Source organism: Dromaius novaehollandiae, chromosome 29, assembly GCF_036370855.1.
Source record: "Dromaius novaehollandiae isolate bDroNov1 chromosome 29, bDroNov1.hap1, whole genome shotgun sequence".
NCBI classification, from domain to species: Eukaryota; Metazoa; Chordata; class Aves; order Casuariiformes; family Dromaiidae; genus Dromaius; species Dromaius novaehollandiae.
In genome coordinates, this window is record NC_088126.1 from 44,861 (window position 1) to 59,012 (window position 14,152).

A 14,152-nucleotide genomic window follows, 5' to 3' on the forward strand; every position below is an offset into this window, starting at 1 on the left:
GAGGGGTTGCGAGCAGACTACAGGATGTCTAAGGGGCCTGGGGGGCCACAAGAGAGCTGGGGGGCCCCATTCTGTGGAAAAGAGGGCTCCAGAGCGCACTAGAGGTGTGCTAAGGTGTCTACATGGTCCAGAAATGCCTCTGGGGAAGAAGGGAGAAATCTGGAGGGGTTGCCAGGCGACTAGAGGGTGTCTAAGGGGTCTGGGGGGCCAGAACAGAGCTGCGGGGCCCCATTCTGTGGAAAAGAGGGGTCCAGAGTGCACTAGAGGGGTTCTAAAACGTCTACATGGTCCAGAAATGCCTCTGGGGAAGAAGGGAGAAATCTGGAGGGGTTGCCAGGAGACTAGAGGGTGTCTAAGGGGTCTGGGGGGCCACAAGAGAGCTGAGGGGGCCCATTCTGTGGAAAAGAGGGGTCCAGAGTGCACTAGAGGGGTGCTAACACGTCTACATGGTACAGAAATGCCTCTGGGGAAGAAGGGAGAAATCTGGAGGGGTTGCGAGGAGACTAGAGGGTGTCTAAGGGGTCTGGGATGTCTGAGGAGAGCTGGGGGGCCCCATTCCATGGAAAAGAGAGGATCAGAGCACACTAGAGCAGTGGTAAGGCATCTACATGATCCAGAAATGCCTCTGGGGAGGAAGGGAGAAATCTGGAGGGGTTGCGAGGAGACTAGAGGGTGTCTAAGGGGCCTGGGGGGCCAGAACAGAGCTGGGGGAGCCAATTCTGTGGAAAAGAGGGGTCCAGAGTGCACTAGAGGGGTGGTAAGGTGTCTACATGGTCCAGAAATGCCTCTGGGGAAGAAGGGAGAAATCTGCAGGGGTTGCCAGGAGACTAGAGGGTGTCTAAGGGGCCTCAGGGGCCAGAAGAAAGCTGGGGGCCCCAATTCTGTGGGAAAGAGGGGTCCAGAAGGCACTAGACAGGTGCTAAGACGTCCACACTGTCAAGAAATGCCTCTGGGGAAGAATGGAAAAACCTGGAGGTGCTGCGAGCAGGCTACAGGATGCCTAAGGGGCTTGGGGGGCCACAAGAGAGCTGGGGGGCCCCATTCTGTGGAAAAGAGGGCTCCAGAGTGCACCAGAGAGGTGCTAAGGTGTCTACATGGTCCAGAAATGCCTCTGGGGAAGAAGGGAGAAATCTGGAGGGGTTGCGAGGAGACTAGAGGGTGTCTCAGGGGTCTGGGGGACCACAAGAGAGCTGGGGGAGCCAATTCTGTGGAAAAGAGGGCTCCAGAGCGCACTAGAGGGATGATAAAGTTTCTACATGGTCCACAAATGCCTCTGGGGAAGAAGGGAGAAATCTGGAGGGGTTGCCAGGAGACTAGAGGATGTCTCAGGGGTCTTGGGGGCCAGAACAGAGCTGGGGGAGCCAATTCTGTGGAAAAGAGGGCTCCAGAGCGCACTAGAGGGGTGCTAAGGTGTCTACATGATACAGAAATGCCTCTGGGGAAGAAGGGAGAAATCTGGAGGGGTTGCGAGGAGACTAGAGGGTGTCTTAGGGGTCTTGGGGGCCACAAGAGAGCTGAGGGGGCCCATTCTGTGGAAAAGAGGGGTCCAGAGCGCACTAGAGGGGTGCTAAGACGTCTACACTGTCAAGAAATGCCTCTGGGGAAGAATGGAAAAAGCTGGAGGAGTTGCGAGCACACTACAGGATGTCTAAGGGGCCTGGGGGGCCACAGGAGAGCTGGGGGGGCCCATTCTGTGGAAAAGAGGGGTCCAGAGTGCACTAGAGGGGTGCTAAGGTGTCTCCATGGTCCAGAAATGCCTCTGGGGAAGAAGGGAGAAATCTGGAGGGGTTTCCAGGCGACTAGAGGGTGTCCAAGGGGTCTGGGGGACCAGAAGAGAGCTGGGGGAGCCAATTCCGTGGAAAAGAGGGCTCCAGAGCGCACTAGAGGGATGCTAAGGTGTCTCCATGGTCCAGAAATGCCTCTGGGGAAGAAGGGAGAAATCTGGAGGGGTTGCCAGGAGATTATAGGGTGTCTAAGGGGTCTGGGGGGCCACAAGAGAGCTGGGGGAGCCAATTCTGTGGAAAAGAGGGGTCCAGAGCGCACTAGAGGGGTGCTAAGGTGTCTACACGATACAGAAGTGTCTCTGGGGAAGAAGGGCGAAATCTGGAGGGGTTGCGAGGAGACTAGAGGGTGTCTAAGGGGTCTGGGATGTCTGAGGAGAGCTGGGGGGCCCCATTCCGTGGAAAAGAGAGGACCAGAGCACACTAGAGGACTGGTACGGCATCAACATGATCCAGAAATGCCTCTGGGGAAGAAGGGAGAAATCTGGAGGGGTTGCCAGGAGACTAGAGGGTGTCTAAGGGGTCTGGGGGGCCAGAACAGAGCTGGGGGGCCCCATTCTGTGGAAAAGAGGGCTCCAGAGCGCACTAGAAGGATGATAAAGTGTCTACATGGTCCAGAAATGCCTCTGGGGAAGAAGGGAGAGATCTGGAGGGGTTGCGAGCAGACTAGAGGGTGTCTAAGGGGTCTTGGGGGCCATAAGAGAGCTGGGGGAGCCAATTCTGTGGAAAAGAGGGCTCCAGAGCGCACTAGAGGGGTGGTAAGGTGTCTACACTGTCACGAAATGCCTCTGGGGAAGAGTGGAAAAAGCTGGAGGGGTTGCGAGGAGACTAGAGGATGTCTAAGGGGCCTGGGATGTCTGAGGAGAGCTGGGGGGCCCCATTCTGTGGAAAAGAGGGGTCCAGAGCACACTAGAGGGGTGCTAAGGTGTCTGCATGGTCCAGAAATGCCTCTGGGGAAGAAGGGAGAAATCTGGAGGGGTTGCCAGGAGACTAGAGGGTGTCTAAGGGGTCTGGGGGGCCACAAGAGAGCTGGGGGGCCCCATTCTGTGGAAAAGAGGGGTCCAGAGTGCACTAAAGGCGTTCTAAAACGTCTACATGGTCCAGAAATGCCTCTGGGCAAGAAGAGGGAAACCTGAGGGGTTCCCAGGAGATTAGAGGGTGTCTAAGGGGTCTTAGGGGCCACAAGAGAGCTGAGGGGGCCCATTCTGTGGGAAAGAGGGGTCCAGAGTGCACTACAGGGGTGGTAAGGTGTCTACACTGTCAAGAAATGCCTCTGGGGAAGAAGGGAAAAAGCTGGAGGGGTTGCGAGCAGACTAGAGGGTGTCTAAGGGGCCTGGGGGGCCACAAGAGAGCTGGGGGGCCGCATTCTGTGCAAAAGAGGGGTCCAGAGCGCACTAGAGGGATGCTAAGGTGTCTACATGGTCCAGAAATGCCTCTGGGGAAGAAGGGAGAAATCTGGAGGGGTTGCCAGGAGACTAGAGGGTGTCTAAGGGTTCTGAGGGGCCAGAACAGAGCTGGGGGAGCCAATTCTGTGGAAAAGAGGGGTCCAGAGCGCACTAGAGGGGTGCTAAGGTGTCTACATGATACAGAAATGCCTCTGGGGAAGAAGGGCGAAATCTGGAGGGGTTGCCAGGAGACTAGAGGGTGTCTAAGGGGTCTTGGGGGCCACAAGAGAGCTGAGGGGGCCCATTCTGTGGAAAAGAGGGATCCAGAGTGCACTAGAGGGGTGCTAAGGTGTCTCCATGGTCCAGAAATGCCTCTGGGGAAGGAGGGAGAAATTTGGAGGGGTTGCGAGGAGACTAGAGGGTGTCTAAGGGGTCTGGGGGGCCAGAAGAGAGCTGGGGGAGCCAATTCTGTGGAAAAGAGGGCTCCAGAGCGCACTAGAGGGATGCTAAGGTGTCTACATGGTCCAGAAATGCCTCTGGGGAAGAAGGGAGAAATCTGGAGGGGTTGCCAGGAGACTAGAGGGTGTCTAAGGGGTCTGGGATGCCTGAGCAGAGCTGCGGGGCTCTATTCTGTGGAAAAGAGGGCTCCAGAGCGCACTAGAGGGGTGGTAAGGTGTCTACACCGTCAAGAAATGCCTCTGGGGAAGAAGGGAGAAATCTGGAGGGCTTGCAAGTAGACTACAGGGTGTCTAAGAGGTCTGGGGGGTTAGAAGAGAGTTGGGGGGCCCCATTCTGTGGAAAAGAGGTGTCCAGAGCACACTAGAGGGGTGGTAAGGCGTCTACACTGTCAAGAAATGCCTCTGGGGAAGAAGGGAGAGATCTGGTGGGGTTGCGAGGAGACTAGAGGGTGTCTAAGGGGTCTGGGGGGCGACAAGAGAGCTGCGGGGCCCCATTCTGTGGAAAAGAGGGGTCCAGAGTGCACTAGAGGGATGCTAAGACATCTACATGGTCCAGAAATGCCTCTGGGAAAAAAGGGAGAAATCTGGAGGGGTTGCCAGGAGACTAGAGGGTGTCTAGGTTGTCTGGGGGGCCATAAGAGAGCTGGGGCGCCCATTCCATGGAAAAGAGAGGACCAGAGCACAGTAGAGGAGTGGTAAGGCATCAACATGATACAGAAATGCCTCTGGGGAAGAAGGGAGAAATCTGGAGGGGTTGCGAGGAGACTAGAGGGTGTCTAAGGGGTCTTGGAGGCCACAAGAGAGCTGAGGGGGCTCATTCTGTGGAAAAGAGGGATCCAGAGCGCACTAGAGGGGTGCTAAGGTGTCTCCATGGTCCAGAAATGCCTCTGGGGAAGAAGGGAGAAATCTGGAGGGGTTGCGAGGAGACTAGAGGGTGTCTAAGGGGTCTGGGGGGCCAGAAGAGAGCTGGGGGAGCCAATTCTGTGGAAAAGAGGGGTCCAGAGCGCACTAGAGGGATGCTAAGGTGTCTCCATGGTCCAGAAATGCCTCTGGGGAAGAAGGGAGAAATCTGGAGGGGTTGCCAGGAGACTAGAGGGTGTCTAAGGGGTCTGGGGGGCCACAAGAGAGCTGGGGGAGCCAATTCTGTGGAAAAGAGGGGTCCAGAGCGCACTAGAGGGATGCTAAGGTGTCTACACGATACAGAAGTGTCTCTGGGGAAGAAGGGCGAAATCTGGAGGGGTTGCGAGGAGACTAGAGGGTGTCTAAGGGGTCTGGGATGTCTGAGGAGAGATGGGGGGCCCCATTCCATGGAAAAGAGAGGACCAGAGCACACTAGAGGAGTGGTAAGGCATCAACATGATCCAGAAATGCCTCTGGGGAAGAAGGGAGAAATCTGGAGGGGTTGCCAGGAGACTAGAGGGTGTCTCAGGGGTCTGGGGGACCACAAGAGAGCTGGGGGGCCCAATTCTGTGGGAAAGAGGGGTCCAGAGCGCACTAGAGGGATGATAAAGTGTCTACATGGTCCAGAAATGCCTCTGGGGAAGAAGGGAGAAATCTGGAGGGGTTGCCAGGAGACTAGAGGATGTCTAAGGGGTCTGGGGGGCCAGAACAGAGCTGGGGGAGCCAATTCTGTGGAAAAGAGGGGTCCAGAGCGCACTAGAGGGGTGGTAAGGTGTCTACATGGTCCAGAAATGCCTCTGGGGAAGAAGGGAGAAATCTGGAGGGGTTGGAGGAGACTAGAGAGTGACTAAGTGGCCCTGTTGGACAGAAGAGAACTAGAGGGCTCCATTCTGTGGGAAGTGGGGTCCAGAGCGCACTAGAGGGGTGGTAAGGCATCTACATGGTCCAGAAATGCCTCTGGGGAAGGAGGGAGAAATCTGGAGGGGTTGCGAGGAGACTAGAGGGTGTCTAAGGGATCTGGGATGCCCGAGCAGAGCTGGGGGGCCCCATTCTGTGGAAAAGAGGGGTCCAGAGTGCACTAGAGGGATGATGAAGTGTCTACATGGTCCAGAAATGCCTCTGGGAAAGAAGGGAGAAATCTGGAGGGATTGCAAGGAGACTAGAGGGTGTCTAAGGGATCTGGGGGGCGAGAACAGAGCTGGGGGGCCCCATTCTGTGGAAAAGAGGGGTCCAGAGCGCACTAGAGGGGTGCTAAGGTGTCTCCATGGTCCAGAAATGCCTCTGGGGAAGGAGGGAGAAATTTGGAGGGGTTGCGAGGAGACTAGAGGGTGTCTAAGGGGTCTGGGATGCCTGAGCAGAGCTGCGGGGCTCTATTCTGTGGAAAAGAGGGCTCCAGAGCGCACTAGAGGGGTGGTAAGGTGTCTACACCGTCAAGAAATGCCTCTGGGGAAGAAGGGAGAAATCTGGAGGGCTTGCAAGTAGACTACAGGGTGTCTAAGAGGTCTGGGGGGTTAGAAGAGAGTTGGGGGGCCCCATTCTGTGGAAAAGAGGTGTCCAGAGCACACTAGAGGGGTGGTAAGGCGTCTACACTGTCAAGAAATGCCTCTGGGGAAGAAGGGAGAGATCTGGTGGGGTTGCGAGGAGACTAGAGGGTGTCTAAGGGGTCTGGGGGGCGACAAGAGAGCTGCGGGGCCCCATTCTGTGGAAAAGAGGGGTCCAGAGTGCACTAGAGGGATGCTAAGACATCTACACGGTCCAGAAATGCCTCTGGGAAAAAAGGGAGAAATCTGGAGGGGTTGCCAGGAGACTAGAGGGTGTCTAAGGGGTCTTGGAGGCCACAAGAGAGCTGAGGGGGCTCATTCTGTGGAAAAGAGGGATCCAGAGCGCACTAGAGGGGTGCTAAGGTGTCTCCATGGTCCAGAAATGCCTCTGGGGAAGAAGGGAGAAATCTGGAGGGGTTGCCAGGAGACTAGAGGGTGTCTAAGGGGTCTGGGGGGCCAGAAGAGAGCTGGGGGAGCCAATTCTGTGGAAAAGAGGGGTCCAGAGCGCACTAGAGGGATGCTAAGGTGTCTCCATGGTCCAGAAATGCCTCTGGGGAAGAAGGGAGAAATCTGGAGGGGTTGCCAGGAGACTAGAGGGTGTCTAAGGGGTCTGGGGGGCCACAAGAGAGCTGGGGGAGCCAATTCTGTGGAAAAGAGGGGTCCAGAGCGCACTAGAGGGATGCTAAGGTGTCTACACGATACAGAAGTGTCTCTGGGGAAGAAGGGCGAAATCTGGAGGGGTTGCGAGGAGACTAGAGGGTGTCTAAGGGGTCTGGGATGTCTGAGGAGAGATGGGGGGCCCCATTCCATGGAAAAGAGAGGACCAGAGCACACTAGAGGAGTGGTAAGGCATCAACATGATCCAGAAATGCCTCTGGGGAAGAAGGGAGAAATCTGGAGGGGTTGCCAGGAGACTAGAGGGTGTCTCAGGGGTCTGGGGGGCCAGAACAGAGCTGGGGGAGCCAATTCTGTGGAAAAGAGAGGACCAGAGCGCACTAGAGGGGTGGTAAGACGTCTACACTGTCCAGAAATGCCTCTGGGCAAGAAGGGAGAAATCTGGAGGGGTTGCCAGGAGACTAGAGGGTGTCTAAGGGGCCTCAGGGGCCAGAAGAAAGCTGGGAGGCCCCATTCTGTGGGAAAGAGGGCTCCAGAGCGCACTAGAGGGGTGCTAAGACGTCTACACTGTCAAGAAATGCCTCTGGGGAAGAATGGAAAAAGCTGGAGGGGTTGCGAGCAGACTACAGGATGTCTAAGGGGCCTGGGGGGCCACAAGAGAGCTGGGGGGCCCCATTCTGTGGAAAAGAGGGCTCCAGAGCGCACTAGAGGTGTGCTAAGGTGTCTACATGGTCCAGAAATGCCTCTGGGGAAGAAGGGAGAAATCTGGAGGGGTTGCCAGGCGACTAGAGGGTGTCTAAGGGGTCTGGGGGGCCAGAACAGAGCTGCGGGGCCCCATTCTGTGGAAAAGAGGGGTCCAGAGTGCACTAGAGGGGTTCTAAAACGTCTACATGGTCCAGAAATGCCTCTGGGGAAGAAGGGAGAAATCTGGAGGGGTTGCCAGGAGACTAGAGGGTGTCTAAGGGGTCTGGGGGGCCACAAGAGAGCTGAGGGGGCCCATTCTGTGGAAAAGAGGGGTCCAGAGTGCACTAGAGGGGTGCTAACACGTCTACATGGTCCAGAAATGCCTCTGGGGAAGAAGGGAGAAATCTGGAGGGGTTGCGAGGAGACTAGAGGGTGTCTAAGGGGTCTGGGATGTCTGAGGAGAGCTGGGGGGCCCCATTCCATGGAAAAGAGAGGATCAGAGCACACTAGAGCAGTGGTAAGGCATCTACATGATCCAGAAATGCCTCTGGGGAGGAAGGGAGAAATCTGGAGGGGTTGCGAGGAGACTAGAGGGTGTCTAAGGGGCCTGGGGGGCCAGAACAGAGCTGGGGGAGCCAATTCTGTGGAAAAGAGGGGTCCAGAGTGCACTAGAGGGGTGCTAAGGTGTCTACATGGTCCAGAAATGCCTCTGGGGAAGAAGGGAGAAATCTGCAGGGGTTGCCAGGAGACTAGAGGGTGTCTAAGGGGCCTCAGGGGCCAGAAGAAAGCTGGGGGCCCCAATTCTGTGGGAAAGAGGGGTCCAGAAGGCACTAGACAGGTGCTAAGACGTCCACACTGTCAAGAAATGCCTCTGGGGAAGAATGGAAAAACCTGGAGGTGCTGCGAGCAGGCTACAGGATGCCTAAGGGGCTTGGGGGGCCACAAGAGAGCTGGGGGGCCCCATTCTGTGGAAAAGAGGGCTCCAGAGTGCACCAGAGAGGTGCTAAGGTGTCTACATGGTCCAGAAATGCCTCTGGGGAAGAAGGGAGAAATCTGGAGGGGTTGCGAGGAGACTAGAGGGTGTCTCAGGGGTCTGGGGGACCACAAGAGAGCTGGGGGAGCCAATTCTGTGGAAAAGAGGGCTCCAGAGCGCACTAGAGGGATGATAAAGTTTCTACATGGTCCACAAATGCCTCTGGGGAAGAAGGGAGAAATCTGGAGGGGTTGCCAGGAGACTAGAGGATGTCTCAGGGGTCTTGGGGGCCAGAACAGAGCTGGGGGAGCCAATTCTGTGGAAAAGAGGGGTCCAGAGCGCACTAGAGGGGTGCTAAGGTGTCTACATGATACAGAAATGCCTCTGGGGAAGAAGGGAGAAATCTGGAGGGGTTGCGAGGAGACTAGAGGGTGTCTTAGGGGTCTTGGGGGCCACAAGAGAGCTGAGGGGGCCCATTCTGTGGAAAAGAGGGGTCCAGAGCGCACTAGAGGGGTGCTAAGACGTCTACACTGTCAAGAAATGCCTCTGGGGAAGAATGGAAAAAGCTGGAGGAGTTGCGAGCACACTACAGGATGTCTAAGGGGCCTGGGGGGCCACAGGAGAGCTGGGGGGGCCCATTCTGTGGAAAAGAGGGGTCCAGAGTGCACTAGAGGGGTGCTAAGGTGTCTCCATGGTCCAGAAATGCCTCTGGGGAAGAAGGGAGAAATCTGGAGGGGTTTCCAGGCGACTAGAGGGTGTCCAAGGGGTCTGGGGGACCAGAAGAGAGCTGGGGGAGCCAATTCCGTGGAAAAGAGGGCTCCAGAGCGCACTAGAGGGATGCTAAGGTGTCTCCATGGTCCAGAAATGCCTCTGGGGAAGAAGGGAGAAATCTGGAGGGGTTGCCAGGAGATTATAGGGTGTCTAAGGGGTCTGGGGGGCCACAAGAGAGCTGGGGGAGCCAATTCTGTGGAAAAGAGGGGTCCAGAGCGCACTAGAGAGGTGCTAAGGTGTCTACACGATACAGAAGTGTCTCTGGGGAAGAAGGGCGAAATCTGGAGGGGTTGCGAGGAGACTAGAGGGTGTCTAAGGGGTCTGGGATGTCTGAGGAGAGCTGGGGGGCCCCATTCCGTGGAAAAGAGAGGACCAGAGCACACTAGAGGACTGGTACGGCATCAACATGATCCAGAAATGCCTCTGGGGAAGAAGGGAGAAATCTGGAGGGGTTGCCAGGAGACTAGAGGGTGTCTAAGGGGTCTGGGGGGCCAGAACAGAGCTGGGGGGCCCCATTCTGTGGAAAAGAGGGCTCCAGAGCGCACTAGAAGGATGATAAAGTGTCTACATGGTCCAGAAATGCCTCTGGGGAAGAAGGGAGAGATCTGGAGGGGTTGCGAGCAGACTAGAGGGTGTCTAAGGGGTCTTGGGGGCCATAAGAGAGCTGGGGGAGCCAATTCTGTGGAAAAGAGGGCTCCAGAGCGCACTAGAGGGGTGGTAAGGTGTCTACACTGTCACGAAATGCCTCTGGGGAAGAGTGGAAAAAGCTGGAGGGGTTGCGAGGAGACTAGAGGATGTCTAAGGGGCCTGGGATGTCTGAGGAGAGCTGGGGGGCCCCATTCTGTGGAAAAGAGGGGTCCAGAGCACACTAGAGGGGTGCTAAGGTGTCTGCATGGTCCAGAAATGCCTCTGGGGAAGAAGGGAGAAATCTGGAGGGGTTGCCAGGAGACTAGAGGGTGTCTAAGGGGTCTGGGGGGCCACAAGAGAGCTGGGGGGCCCCATTCTGTGGAAAAGAGGGGTCCAGAGTGCACTAAAGGCATTCTAAAACGTCTACATGGTCCAGAAATGCCTCTGGGCAAGAAGAGGGAAACCTGAGGGGTTCCCAGGAGATTAGAGGGTGTCTAAGGGGTCTTAGGGGCCACAAGAGAGCTGAGGGGGCCCATTCTGTGGGAAAGAGGGGTCCAGAGTGCACTACAGGGGTGGTAAGGTGTCTACACTGTCAAGAAATGCCTCTGGGGAAGAAGGGAAAAAGCTGGAGGGGTTGCGAGCAGACTAGAGGGTGTCTAAGGGGCCTGGGGGGCCACAAGAGAGCTGGGGGGCCGCATTCTGTGCAAAAGAGGGGTCCAGAGCGCACTAGAGGGATGCTAAGGTGTCTACATGGTCCAGAAATGCCTCTGGGGAAGAAGGGAGAAATCTGGAGGGGTTGCCAGGAGACTAGAGGGTGTCTAAGGGTTCTGAGGGGCCAGAACAGAGCTGGGGGAGCCAATTCTGTGGAAAAGAGGGGTCCAGAGCGCACTAGAGGGGTGCTAAGGTGTCTACATGATACAGAAATGCCTCTGGGGAAGAAGGGCGAAATCTGGAGGGGTTGCCAGGAGACTAGAGGGTGTCTAAGGGGTCTTGGGGGCCACAAGAGAGCTGAGGGGGCCCATTCTGTGGAAAAGAGGGCTCCAGAGCGCACTAGAGGGGTGGTAAGGTGTCTCCATGGTCCAGAAATGCCTCTGGGGAAGGAGGGAGAAATTTGGAGGGGTTGCGAGGAGACTAGAGGGTGTCTAAGGGGTCTGGGGGGCCAGAAGAGAGCTGGGGGAGCCAATTCTGTGGAAAAGAGGGGTCCAGAGCGCACTAGAGGGATGCTAAGGTGTCTCCATGGTCCAGAAATGCCTCTGGGGAAGAAGGGAGAAATCTGGAGGGGTTGCCAGGAGACTAGAGGGTGTCTAAGGGGTCTGGGATGCCTGAGCAGAGCTGCGGGGCTCTATTCTGTGGAAAAGAGGGCTCCAGAGCGCACTAGAGGGGTGGTAAGGTGTCTACACCGTCAAGAAATGCCTCTGGGGAAGAAGGGAGAAATCTGGAGGGCTTGCAAGTAGACTACAGGGTGTCTAAGAGGTCTGGGGGGTTAGAAGAGAGTTGGGGGGCCCCATTCTGTGGAAAAGAGGTGTCCAGAGCACACTAGAGGGGTGGTAAGGCGTCTACACTGTCAAGAAATGCCTCTGGGGAAGAAGGGAGAGATCTGGTGGGGTTGCGAGGAGACTAGAGGGTGTCTAAGGGGTCTGGGGGGCGACAAGAGAGCTGCGGGGCCCCATTCTGTGGAAAAGAGGGGTCCAGAGTGCACTAGAGGGATGCTAAGACATCTACACGGTCCAGAAATGCCTCTGGGAAAAAAGGGAGAAATCTGGAGGGGTTGCCAGGAGACTAGAGGGTGTCTAGGTTGTCTGGGGGGCCATAAGAGAGCTGGGGCGCCCATTCCATGGAAAAGAGAGGACCAGAGCACAGTAGAGGAGTGGTAAGGCATCAACATGATACAGAAATGCCTCTGGGGAAGAAGGGAGAAATCTGGAGGGGTTGCGAGGAGACTAGAGGGTGTCTAAGGGGTCTTGGAGGCCACAAGAGAGCTGAGGGGGCTCATTCTGTGGAAAAGAGGGATCCAGAGCGCACTAGAGGGGTGCTAAGGTGTCTCCATGGTCCAGAAATGCCTCTGGGGAAGAAGGGAGAAATCTGGAGGGGTTGCCAGGAGACTAGAGGGTGTCTAAGGGGTCTGGGGGGCCAGAAGAGAGCTGGGGGAGCCAATTCTGTGGAAAAGAGGGGTCCAGAGCGCACTAGAGGGATGCTAAGGTGTCTCCATGGTCCAGAAATGCCTCTGGGGAAGAAGGGAGAAATCTGGAGGGGTTGCCAGGAGACTAGAGGGTGTCTAAGGGGTCTGGGGGGCCACAAGAGAGCTGGGGGAGCCAATTCTGTGGAAAAGAGGGGTCCAGAGCGCACTAGAGGGATGCTAAGGTGTCTACACGATACAGAAGTGTCTCTGGGGAAGAAGGGCGAAATCTGGAGGGGTTGCGAGGAGACTAGAGGGTGTCTAAGGGGTCTGGGATGTCTGAGGAGAGATGGGGGGCCCCATTCCATGGAAAAGAGAGGACCAGAGCACACTAGAGGAGTGGTAAGGCATCAACATGATCCAGAAATGCCTCTGGGGAAGAAGGGAGAAATCTGGAGGGGTTGCCAGGAGACTAGAGGGTGTCTCAGGGGTCTGGGGGACCACAAGAGAGCTGGGGGGCCCAATTCTGTGGGAAAGAGGGGTCCAGAGCGCACTAGAGGGATGATAAAGTGTCTACATGGTCCAGAAATGCCTCTGGGGAAGAAGGGAGAAATCTGGAGGGGTTGCCAGGAGACTAGAGGATGTCTAAGGGGTCTGGGGGGCCAGAACAGAGCTGGGGGAGCCAATTCTGTGGAAAAGAGGGGTCCAGAGCGCACTAGAGGGGTGGTAAGGTGTCTCCATGGTCCAGAAATGCCTCTGGGGAAGAAGGGAGAAATCTGGAGGGGTTGCGAGGAGACTAGAGAGTGACTAAGTGGCCCTGTTGGACAGAAGAGAACTAGAGGGCTCCATTCTGTGGGAAGTGGGGTCCAGAGCGCACTAGAGGGGTGGTAAGGCATCTACATGGTCCAGAAATGCCTCTGGGGAAGGAGGGAGAAATCTGGAGGGGTTGCGAGGAGACTAGAGGGTGTCTAAGGGATCTGGGATGCCCGAGCAGAGCTGGGGGGCCCCATTCTGTGGAAAAGAGGGGTCCAGAGTGCACTAGAGGGATGATGAAGTGTCTACATGGTCCAGAAATGCCTCTGGGAAAGAAGGGAGAAATCTGGAGGGATTGCAAGGAGACTAGAGGGTGTCTAAGGGATCTGGGGGGCGAGAACAGAGCTGGGGGGCCCCATTCTGTGGAAAAGAGGGGTCCAGAGCGCACTAGAGGGGTGCTAAGGTGTCTCCATGGTCCAGAAATGCCTCTGGGGAAGGAGGGAGAAATTTGGAGGGGTTGCGAGGAGACTAGAGGGTGTCTAAGGGGTCTGGGATGCCTGAGCAGAGCTGCGGGGCTCTATTCTGTGGAAAAGAGGGCTCCAGAGCGCACTAGAGGGGTGGTAAGGTGTCTACACCGTCAAGAAATGCCTCTGGGGAAGAAGGGAGAAATCTGGAGGGCTTGCAAGTAGACTACAGGGTGTCTAAGAGGTCTGGGGGGTTAGAAGAGAGTTGGGGGGCCCCATTCTGTGGAAAAGAGGTGTCCAGAGCACACTAGAGGGGTGGTAAGGCGTCTACACTGTCAAGAAATGCCTCTGGGGAAGAAGGGAGAGATCTGGTGGGGTTGCGAGGAGACTAGAGGGTGTCTAAGGGGTCTGGGGGGCGACAAGAGAGCTGCGGGGCCCCATTCTGTGGAAAAGAGGGGTCCAGAGTGCACTAGAGGGATGCTAAGACATCTACACGGTCCAGAAATGCCTCTGGGAAAAAAGGGAGAAATCTGGAGGGGTTGCCAGGAGACTAGAGGGTGTCTAAGGGGTCTTGGAGGCCACAAGAGAGCTGAGGGGGCTCATTCTGTGGAAAAGAGGGATCCAGAGCGCACTAGAGGGGTGCTAAGGTGTCTCCATGGTCCAGAAATGCCTCTGGGGAAGAAGGGAGAAATCTGGAGGGGTTGCCAGGAGACTAGAGGGTGTCTAAGGGGTCTGGGGGGCCAGAAGAGAGCTGGGGGAGCCAATTCTGTGGAAAAGAGGGGTCCAGAGCGCACTAGAGGGATGCTAAGGTGTCTCCATGGTCCAGAAATGCCTCTGGGGAAGAAGGGAGAAATCTGGAGGGGTTGCCAGGAGACTAGAGGGTGTCTAAGGGGTCTGGGGGGCCACAAGAGAGCTGGGGGAGCCAATTCTGTGGAAAAGAGGGGTCCAGAGCGCACTAGAGGGATGCTAAGGTGTCTACACGATACAGAAGTGTCTCTGGGGAAGAAGGGCGAAATCTGGAGGGGTTGCGAGGAGACTAGAGGGTGTCTAAGGGGTCTGGGATGTCTGAGGAGAGATGGGGGGC